The sequence below is a fragment of the Chelonia mydas genome, chromosome 14 (genome assembly GCF_015237465.2).
Source record: "Chelonia mydas isolate rCheMyd1 chromosome 14, rCheMyd1.pri.v2, whole genome shotgun sequence".
Taxonomy (NCBI): Eukaryota; Metazoa; Chordata; order Testudines; family Cheloniidae; genus Chelonia; species Chelonia mydas.
The window spans coordinates 40,441,351-40,452,303 of record NC_051254.2 but is presented as its reverse complement, the minus strand read 5'-3'; positions in this window follow the sequence as shown (position 1 = coordinate 40,452,303).

The window sequence follows — 10,953 nt, the reverse complement described above, 5'->3', positions numbered from 1 at the left end:
TGGGGGGAAAAACAGGGGCAGGGGGTCTATAACAACTAAAGCACACGCCCCTCCACAACCTGGAACCGAATCCATTATTCCTGAGCCTCAACATCCCTCTGCAGTCAGTAAATAGCCATGAAACCCACTGGCAAAGCATGTGACTCATTCCCCTTTTGTGCCCAATCCACATATTCAGCCTACTATTGTTACTAGTAACTCAGGGTATGTCTACACTACAAAATTAGGTCGATATTATAGAAGTCGATTTTTAGAAATCGATTTTATACAGTCAATTGCCTATGTCCACACTAAGCGCTTTAAGTCGGCGGAGTGCGTCCTCACTACCGTGGCTAGAATCGACTTACGGAGCGGTGCACTGTGGGTAGCTATCCCACAGTTCCCACAGTCTCCGCCGCCCATTGGAATTCTGGGTTAAGCTCCCAATGCCTAATGGGGCAAAAATATTGTCGCGGGTGGGTTTGGGTACATGTCGTCAGTCGCCCCTCCCTCCGTGAAAGTAATTGCAGACAATCATTTTGCGCCTTTTTTCCGTGCGGACGCCATATTGCTTTCAGCAGACGGTGCAGTAGGACTGCTAACTGTCGTCATCCACTGCTTCCACTGCAACTCTGCTCTGCTGCTATTGTCTCAATAGCAAATTTCTCCATGTTGGCTGTCATGGGCTCCCGGGTACGTGTGTTCTTCCTCAGGAAATGTGCGCGGTGCTAACCACCGTCATCCACCGCTTCTGCTGCAACTCTGCTCTCCTGCTCTCATGAATCCACCTCACAGGTCCTCTCGTCGTTCTCTGTAAATATCTATTCTCATAGCATCCGTCGTCAGCCACCGCTTCCGCTGCAACTCTGCTCTCCTGCAGACGCCATACCACGGCAAGCATGGAGCCCGCTCAGATCACCGCGGCAGTTATGAGCATTGTAAACACCTCACGCATTATCCTGCAGTATGTGCAGAACCAGAACCTGCAAAAGCAGGCGAGGAGGCGACGGTGTCACGGTGACGAGAGTGATGAGGACATGGTCACAGACTTCTCTCAAAGTACGGGCCCCGGGAATTTGGACATCCTGGTGGCAATGGGGCAGGCTCATGCCATGGAACGCTGATTCTGGGTCCGGGAAACAAGCACAGACTCGTGGGACTGCATAATGTTGCAGGTCTTGGATGATTCCCAGTGGCTGCGAAATTTTCGCATGCATAAGGGCACTTTCATGGAACTTTGTCACTTGCTTTCCCCTGCCTTGAAGTGCAAGAATACCAAGATGAGAGCAGCCCTCACAGTTCAGAAGCGAGTGGTGATAGCCCTCTGGCAGCTTGCAATGCCAGACAGCTACCCGTCAGTCGGGAATCAATTTGGAGTGGGCAAATCTACTGTGGGGGCTGCTGTGATCCAAGTAGTCAACGCAATCACTGAGCTGCTGCTATCAAAGGTAGTGACTCTGGGAAATGTGCAGGTCATAGTGGATGGCTTTGCTGCAATGGAATTCCCTAACTGTGGTGGGGCAATAGATGGAACGCATATCCCTATCTTGGGACCGGATCACCTTGGCAGCCAGTACGTAAATCGCAAGGGGTACTTTTCAGTGGTGCTGCAAGCACTGGTGGATCACAAGTGACGTTTCACCGACATCAGCATGGGATGGCCGGGAAAGGTACATGATGCTCACATCTTCAGGAACTCTGGTCTGTTTGAACAGCTGCAGGAAGGGACTTACTTCCCAGACCAGAAAATAACTGTTGGGGATGTTGAAATGCCTATAATTATCCTTGGGGACTCAGCCTACCCCTCAATGCCATGGCTCATGAAGCCGTACACAGGCACCCTGGACAGTAGTAAGGAGCTGTTCAACTATAGGCTGAGCAAGTGCAGAATGGTGGTATAATGTGCATTTGGATGTTTAAAAGCGCGCTGGCACAGTTTACTGACTCGGTTAGATCTCAGCGAAACCAATATTCCCATTGTTATTGCTGTTTGCTGTGTGCTCCACAATATCTGTGAGAGTAAGGGGGAGACATTTATGGTGGGGTGGGAGGTTGAGGCAAATCTCCTGGCTGCTGATTACACGCAACCAGACACCAGGGTGATTAGAAGAGCACAGCAGGGCGCACTGCGCATCAGAGAAGCTTTGAAAACCAGTTTCATGACTGGGCAGGCTACGGTGTGACAGTTCTGTTTGTTTCTCCTTGATGAAAACCCGCCCCCTTGGTTCACTCTACTTCCCTGTAAGCCAGCCGCCCTCCCCACTTCGATCACTGCTTGCAGAGGCAATAAAGTCATTGTTTCAAAATCATGCATTCTTTATTAATTCATCACACGAATAGGGGGATAACTGCCAAGGTAGCCCGGGAGGGGTGGGGGAGGAGGGAAGCACCCGGTGGGATGTGGGAGGAGGGAAGGACAAGGCCACACTGCACTTCAAAACTCACTGAATGCCAGCCTTCTGTTGCTTGGGCAGTCCTCTGGGGTGGAGTGGTTGGGTGCCCGGAGCCTCCCCTCCCCCTGCGTTCTTGGGCGTCTGGATGAGGAGGCTATGGAACTTGGGGAGGAGGGCGGACGGTTACACAAGGGCTGCAGTGGCAGTCTGTGCTCCTGCTGCCTTTCCTGCAGCACCACCAGATGCCGGAGCATATCAGTTTGATCCCCCAGTAGCCTCAGCATTGCATCCTGCCTCCTCTCATCACGCTGCGGCCACCTCTTCTCTTGCTCCTGCAACCTCTCATCTTGCTCGTCCCTCCTGTCCTCGCATTCATTTTCTGCTTTCCTGGGCTCTGCTATTGTTTTCCTCCACGCATTCTGCTGAACTCTTTCAGTGCGGGAGGACTGCATGAGCTCAGAGAACATTTCATCGTGAGTGTGGTTTTTTTCAACTTCTTATCTGCGCTAGCCTCTGGGACAGAGATGATAGGGGGAGCGTTGAAACATCTGCAATTGAGGGAGGAAAAAAAGGGAGAGTAGTATTTAAAAAGACACATTTTAGAGAACAGTGGGTAGACTTTTTCACGGCGAACCAAGCTGTTAACATTACATAGCACATGTGATTTTGGTACAAGGTCACATTTTGCCTCTTATATTGAGGGCCTGCCGATTTTGTGTGAGAGATCACACATGCAGGGCTGGGCAACAGAATTCAGCGTGCAGGCAGCCATGGTTAGCCACAGTCTTTCAGCTTCTTCAACCGTCATAACATGTGGGAATGGTTTCAAACAGCAGCGCCCTCCTTTCCCATACCAAGCACGCATTGGGTTAGTCATTTAAAAGGAGGGGCTGCGGTTTTTGGGTTAACATGCAGCACAAACCCAACTAACCCCCCGCCACATACCCAATTCTCTGGGATGATCGCTTTACCCCTCCTCCCACTGCATGACTAATATCAGGGACGATCCCTGCCAGCCAAATACGAACAGCTCAGCGTGAACGGGCCCCCCGGCATTGCGTGGCTAAAAGCGGGGATGATTTCTTTTCAGCCACAGGCAAACAGCCGAGCAGGAACAGCCACCTCTGAATGTCCCCTTAATAATGTCCCTGGAGGATTTCCGCTCCATCCCCAGACCCATTAACAGACTTTTCCAGTAGCTGTACTGGCCGCGAATGCATCCCAAGTCTTCAGGGCAAATTAATCATTAAAACACGCTTGCTTTTAAACCATGTATTGTATTTACAAAGGTACACTCACCAGAGGTGCCTTCTCCGGCTTCATAGTCTGGGAGCCCGCCTTGGGAGGGTTGGGAGGGTATTGTCTCCAGGGTGATAAACAGTTCCTGGCTGTCGGGGAGAACAGTTTCTCCGCTTGCCTGTTGTGCACTATCCTCCTCCTCCTCCTCCTCCTCCTCATCTTCCTCATCCCCAAAATCCTCATCCCTGTCGCATGAGACTCCTCCCTTGCGGGTGTCCACAGACAGGGATGGGGTAGTGGTAGGGGCCCCCCCTAGAATTGCATGCAGCTCATCATAGAAGCAGCATGTCTGGGGCTCTGACCCAGAGCGGCTGTTTGCCTCTTTGGTTTTTTGGTAGGCTTGCCTGAGCGCCTTAATTTTAATGCGGCACTGCTGCAGGTCCCTGTTATAGCCTCTGTCCATCATGCCCTTGGGGATTTTTTCAAATATTTGGCATTTCGTCTTTTGGAATGGAATTCTGATAGCACGGATTCGTCTCCCCATACAGCGATCAGATCCAGTACCTCCTGTTCGGTCCCTGCTGGAGCTCTTTTGCGATTCTGGGACTGCATGATCACCTGTGCTGATGAGCTCTGCATGGTCACCTCTGCTGATGAGCTCACCACGCTGGCCAAACAGGAAATTAAATTCAAAAGTTCCCAGTGCTTTTCCTGTATACCTAGCTAGTGCATCTGAGTTGAAAGTGCTGTCCAGAGCTGTCACAATGGAGCACTCTGGGATAGCTCCCGGAGGCCAATACCGTCGAACTGCATCCACACTACCCCAAATTCAACCCGGTGATGTTGATTTCAGCATTAATCCCCTCATTGGGGAGGAGTACAGAAATCGATTTTAAGAGCCCTTTAAGTCGACAAAAATGGCTTCGTTGTGTGGACGGGTGCAGGGTTAAATCGATCTAACGCTGCTAAATTCGACCTAAATTCATAGCGTAGACCAGAGCTCAGTTAGCTCAAGTGGTAGAGGTCGGTGCTGTGCATCAAAGGATTCAAACTCTGCTGTTGATCCACACTGGGGGATCAATATGGTTCCATGTGATGGAATTTATAATTTTTTTCCAGTCTGTTTAAAAAAAGTTAGGAAATTACATAAACAACTACTTTAGAAGAATATTAAGATTGCAAGTCAGTCAGTCAGAAGTTAAGAAATGCAAGATTTAAGCTTGTCAGTGCAATCTTAAATTAGCTCCTTTGTGCATATGCATTATGATACAGTAACTACATGATTAAATTCTATTTTTAGACAGGACCCCTGCCTCATTCAGTGCACAGCATAGATGATGCTCTGGAGATGAATCAGGGTTGCATAGTGAATAGAAGTCATTTTCTGTGGGACCCCTGCCTCATTTATTGCGGAAGTCAGAAAGTGAGTAATGATTGCTGCGGGGACTACAGGAGGAGAAAGGATGCTCCTGTGGTTAAGTTGAATGGCATTCTAGAGAATTTGATTCTATCCCTGCCTCTGCCACAGAGTTCCTGTGTGATAGTGGGCCAGTCACTTAAAGCAAAATGTTCATAGATGGCCACTAATCACGTGCTCCTCATTTTGTGTATGCTGCAAGTAAGACACCGACCTGGGGCCAGATTTGCAGAAGTGCTGAGCACTCAACTGCAATGAAGTCAATTAGAGCTGTGCTTTGAACATATAATAAGCTATAAAATTGCTTAGCACTCTGGAAAATCATGGCTTAGGTGTCTCTACTTGGGCACCCAAAATTAGTGGACACTTGACAATTTTGACCTTAATCTCTCGGGGTCTCAGTTCCCCATCTGCAAAATGGGGATAATACCACCTAATCTGAGAGGGGCGTTGTGAACATAAATTAATGTTTGTGAAGTACTAAAAGATCCTATGGTGAGAACACCATAAATATGCCAAAGAAGAAATTAATTTTTTCTCCAGTGCTGTGTTTGAATGGTGTGCGGTAAATTAAGGCCAGGGAACATACTTTGAATGAGGAGGATAAGAAATATTGAATGACTACTCATTCAGTAAGCTGTGATCCATCCTGTGCACTGAATGAAGCAGAGATCCTGTCCAACAAATAGAATGTGTTCATGTAATTAAAGATGATATCATAATGCATACACTTGTGGGGGGGGGGGGGGAATTAAGATTGCACAGGCAACCTTAGTTCTAGCTTTCCCTAGCTGCTGACTCTTTGACTTTCCAACCTTAATGTTCTTATTACAGCTGTTTTGGATGTAGTTTAATATGTATATTGTGGTAGTACCTAAAGGCCACCTCTGTTACTTGAGCTAGCTGAGTAACTTGTAGCTAGCCATTATAAGAAATAAGAATTTTCTAGTGGGTTTCAGAGCTATTTGCTGACAGCAGAGAAACATACAGACTTAGGACTCCTGGGTTCATTGGTTAGACCCTTTTGTCTCTGTGATCCCAGTATATTCACCTGCCACCATGTCTCCTATCAGTCTGCTCTTATCCATCCCCTACACCCTGGATCCAGTTCTTCCACCCTGTCTCCAGACCCCCAACCCGTCTGTCCCTATCCAAACTCCTCACCCCCAGCTTCTAGCTTTGTGCTCCCTAGTCATCTGTTCTGTCTACCTACCACTCCCTGACTCCCACTCTCTGCCTATATACCCCCCATCCCTCCCCGCTGCTCTTGTCCACCCCACATTAGTTCCAATCTCCATCCCTGACTCCTCCTCCCATCCACTGGCTCCTGCCACCCTCTTCATTCCTCACCCCTCTATTATCCCAGTCAGGTTACCTCCTCCTTTTCCTCACTGCCTGGGCATCAGCAGGGGAAAGCACTGTCTGTCCTTTACTCTCAATCTCCCTGCCCTCAGTTCTGGTATCTGATGTCACCCCAGCCCGAGAAGCAATTGCAGGGAAAATTCTGCTCAGCCCCTGTAGCCTTAGGGTGAGGAATGATTAGTTAGCTTGTGGAGATGGCACGTGTGCAGTGCTCAAATTCCAGGGGGGGTTGAGGGGAGCAGGCCCCCTTACTACTTTTAGGGAACACTTCACTTCTGTCTTATTCAAAGGTGCTGTGGGGCCATGTATTGGCCCCCTTCTCACCTAGCTTGGGTGTCTGCTGGGGTGCTGCTGCCTAGGTCCAGCTGCCCTTGGCTCGGGGGGGCCCTGCCACCTGTGTGCCCAGCAGCAGGGCCATGAGCTGCCGGAAGAGCAGCTAGTGCTGCCAGCCCATTGTCAAGGAGCCAGGGTGCAGCAAGGGGCAAAAGGGAGAGGCTACCCTGAGCGATTAGGGGCCCCAGCACCACCACTCCATGGGCAGGGGGCAGTCCCCTGCCCACAGCAGGTCCCAGGCTCGGACACTGCACTCTGGAGATGCCCCCCTCATCCCAGCAGGAAGCAAGAGGCACTGCCTGGCACCCTGGCCAGCTGCTCAGCAGAAATCCGCTCAAGCCTGCCATATCCCATCCCGACCACTCCTCCTCTGGGGACAACAGCCTGGGGAGATACAGGGGAAAGGGGGTCAGAGACTAAGAGTGAGGGGATTGGGTGAGCCAGAGGGAGAGGGGGGTCAGAGACTTGGCAAACTGTGGGGGTCAAGGACCAGGAGACCTACCAAGGGAAAGAGGGCAGAGAATGGGAGCTGTCACCACAGGGGGACCTAGGGGATAAGGGGGATAAAGACCCAGTGTCCTGACCCTTCTAGGAGCGCCACACTGGGGAGAGGGATCTGCCGGGTTGGGGAGAGTCAGAGTGGAAGGGGGAACAGAGATAGAGGCAGGGTTAGGAGAGGCAGAGGGGGTGTTAGATACAGGGGAAGGGAGGAGTAGACCAGGGGAGCTAGGGGGTATTGGATAGATGCAGAAGGCTGGAGGGAGGCAGGTTACAGACAGGGCAAACTGCAGATGGGAATGAAAGGGGTAGTGCTGGGTGGAAGGGGTGCAGTGATTGGTGCAGAAGGGGGAATTATGAGTGGTGGAGGAGACAGGGACAGAAAGTGTGGGTAATGGATAGGGGAGGCAGGGGCAATTAGGAATAGGGAAGGCAGGGGCAGAAAGTGGGGCATTAAATAGTAGGGGCAGGTAGAGACAGTTAGGGGTAGGGGAGGAGGCAGGGACAGAAGGTGGGGGTTTACAGGTGAGAGAGTTTACTTTCATTAAGGGCCCCCCCATAATTCGAGCACTGTGCATATGCAGGCTGGTCAGCACATAGGGGCTCTGAAGGGCTGGAGCATACTTAGTGCAGATGGAATCTTCAGGGAATTTCCAGTTACCCCCTCTACTTTGCATTGTTACCCTGGGTGAGGTGCGGTAGAGCAGAATTAAGTTTGCTCTCAGAGCAGGCTAAGAGACGTAGGTGTATGGGTCACCTCCCTGGCTGTGTGGAATGAATAAAGTCCTTAAGGAACCAACTGAAACTGACCCAGATCAACAAGAGGCCCACAGAGACAATGCAAGCTCCAAAGTCTCCTGAATCAACACAACAGTGGGAAGCTCCGGCCAGGTGGGCTTTGAACTCAGCATGGCCCTGCCTGGAGAACAAAGGACAAACATGTCCAGCAGGAAATAAGTGTGAGTTCTGGAAGAAACTTGAAGCTCTCTCTCCTAGGACTGACTAAGGAAGTCAGAGAGAGCCTAAAAAGGGAGCTCACTAGAGCTTGGCTGGTGAATTGTGACTTGACCAGAATGGACTGTGCTTTAACCTTTACTTCTCCGCTAACCTAAGGACTTCCCATGCTGTGTTCCAACTAACTAATAAATCCTGTTGTTTTCAAAATGCTGTTTGGGGTGTTACTGTAAATACCGGCTGGGGTGCATTAGTCCCTGACGAGTGTACAAGTCCCTCACCAGCATTCTATCTCAGTTGGACTCATTGAGCAGAGCCATAGGCGCCGACTTCCTCTTTAGCCGGGGGGGGGAGGCCGCCTCTTCCTGCCCCCTCCCCTGAGCACACTCCATCTCCACTCCTCTTCCTCCCTCCCAGCGCCTCCTGCACACCGCAGAACATCTGTTCCGCGGTGTGCAGGAGGCACTGGGAGGGAGGGGGAGGAGTTGATCAGTGGAGCTACCGGCGGGCAGGAGGCGCTGGGGGGAGAGGAGGAGCCTGGCTGCCAGTGGGTGCTAAGCAACTGCTATTTTTTTTCCCATGGGTGCTCCTGCCCTGGAGTCGGCACCTATGAGCAGAGCTCATGGTGGAAAGACCCAGAAATTCAGTCTTAGAAGGCTGTGAGGCAGCATGTGTTCTACCGTGAAGAAAGAGTGAGACCCCTTGGGAGTCTGGCACACTAAAGGGGTTCCTCCAAGAGACTGTTCAAAAGCAGGGGATACAATGCTTATCCTGTGGATCCATGAGAGTCTTATACTGTGATTGAGAGTACTTTGGGGCAGGGACTGTCCTTTTTGTTCTGTTGTACAGCACCTAGCCCCATGGGGTCCTGGTTCGTGACCAGGACACCTAAGCACTATGATAACAATATCATTTTCCTGCATCTTAAAGTTCTGAGAGGTCTAGTCGACTTAACACATTGATTATTACCTTTCTACTTGTGTCCATGGCAGCATCTAAGCTTCCTGTGTGGTTTCTCTGTGCAGACCGTTATGGAGGCGTCATCACTTCCACTGTGCAGCTCTGTGCCCTATCTTGGACAATCTCACTACACGTCCTGCTAGTGCTTCTAGTCACTTGCCAGAAGATAAAACCCAGAACTAGAAGATGCAAGATGAAGCAGGTTACGTGGTTAAATCTCCAGCCCAAGATGAGACCCTAGATACCCACTCCAAGGTAGAATGATACTACTTCGTACTTCTGATTTTTGAAGCACTGAATATTGATAAATATTTTAATACTCAGTACATATATCCCATCTGAGGAATATAAAGCATTTTATAAAAACGAATTAATCCTCAAGGTCCCTATGAGGTGGGCAGGTATCTCTCCATTTTATAGATGTAGAAACTGACAACCTGACAGCAGATTCCCTCCTTCTCTCCCACTCTTCCCACTACTGCCGGCCTGCAGTCTGGCTGTCTGCCAGTTATTCCCATATGATTCCCATGGGTGCTACCAGATAACTCACATTGAGTGTATAACAGATCAGTGAGGGTTTCTGGCAGCAGGGAGTGCGTGACTGAGAACTGGGAGGGTTCTGGCAGTGTGAAGGCAGGTCATGTGGGGAGCATATGCCAGGGATAAGAGATGGTTTTGGACTGCATGGAAGTGGGGCAGGGCAAGAGTTACTAAGCAAGTATCTCGGGCTACTGGTACCTTCCAACTGCTGTAAAACTTCTCTATTAACAAGCTTCCTCCCAAGTGAGCTCCTGAACAGCTATCCAGGGATGGGCCACCTCTAAACTAGCTCATTTCTAATGGCTAATAGGTCACCATCTCTCTGCCCTGTCAATCCCGTTTGAGTCACTACATAAATACAAAAAGAAGAGGAGTACTGGTGGCACCTTAGAGACTAACCAATTTATTTGAGCATAAGCTTTCATGAGCTACAGCTCACTTCATCTTCGATACTTAAATACACTGAGCAGCGACTGTCTGGAGCAGCAGCAACGACATCTAGTGTCCAGACAGGATAAGCATGGGTGGCTATAGATTTTAGTATTGAATTACTTTTACTATTTCTTTATCATCACAGGTGTGAATAATAGCATAGAATACATACACCAGTATGGAAATGTATTTCTATATATTTTGTCCTTATGGATCTCAGAACACTCTACAATTTCCATAAATAGAAAATCTCTGTATCCATGGTTGCTCCCACACCTATTCTTCATATGCAGCCTTTCTACAGCAAAACAATAATAGTGAAACATCCTGTTTAGAATATTTATAGCTTTGTGGGGGGTTTTAAGCCAGAAGGGACCACTTTGATCACCTAATCTGATTTCCTACATAACACAGGCTATGGAACTTCACCTATTAATTCTTGCATCCAGTCCAGGTTAATTTGTGTGACTGCTCCTCATGTTACTTTAAGGTAAGTGATTGTTGTTATTCAGTAAACCAAGAACAATTAGTGACACCCCCACACTCACTTTTCCTTCAGAGGGATCTAGGTGCAAACTCTGCCTATAGGACTGGTTTCCATATAGGAATAAGTGCTACCAGCTTTCTGAAGAAAGTAAGACTTGCAGTCAGAGCCAGGATGACTGTTCAGCAAAGAATTCACAAATCCTAGTGACCCAGAATTAGGAAGAATGGTAAACTAGAGGGTCTCACATTTGGCTTCTGTAGTCTAAGCTCACTGCACAAACCAGGGGCTCCTTTCATCCCTCCATTCCCCCCACAATCTCCCTGTGTGCCCCTTCCCATCTCCTCTATTTCAGGGACTGC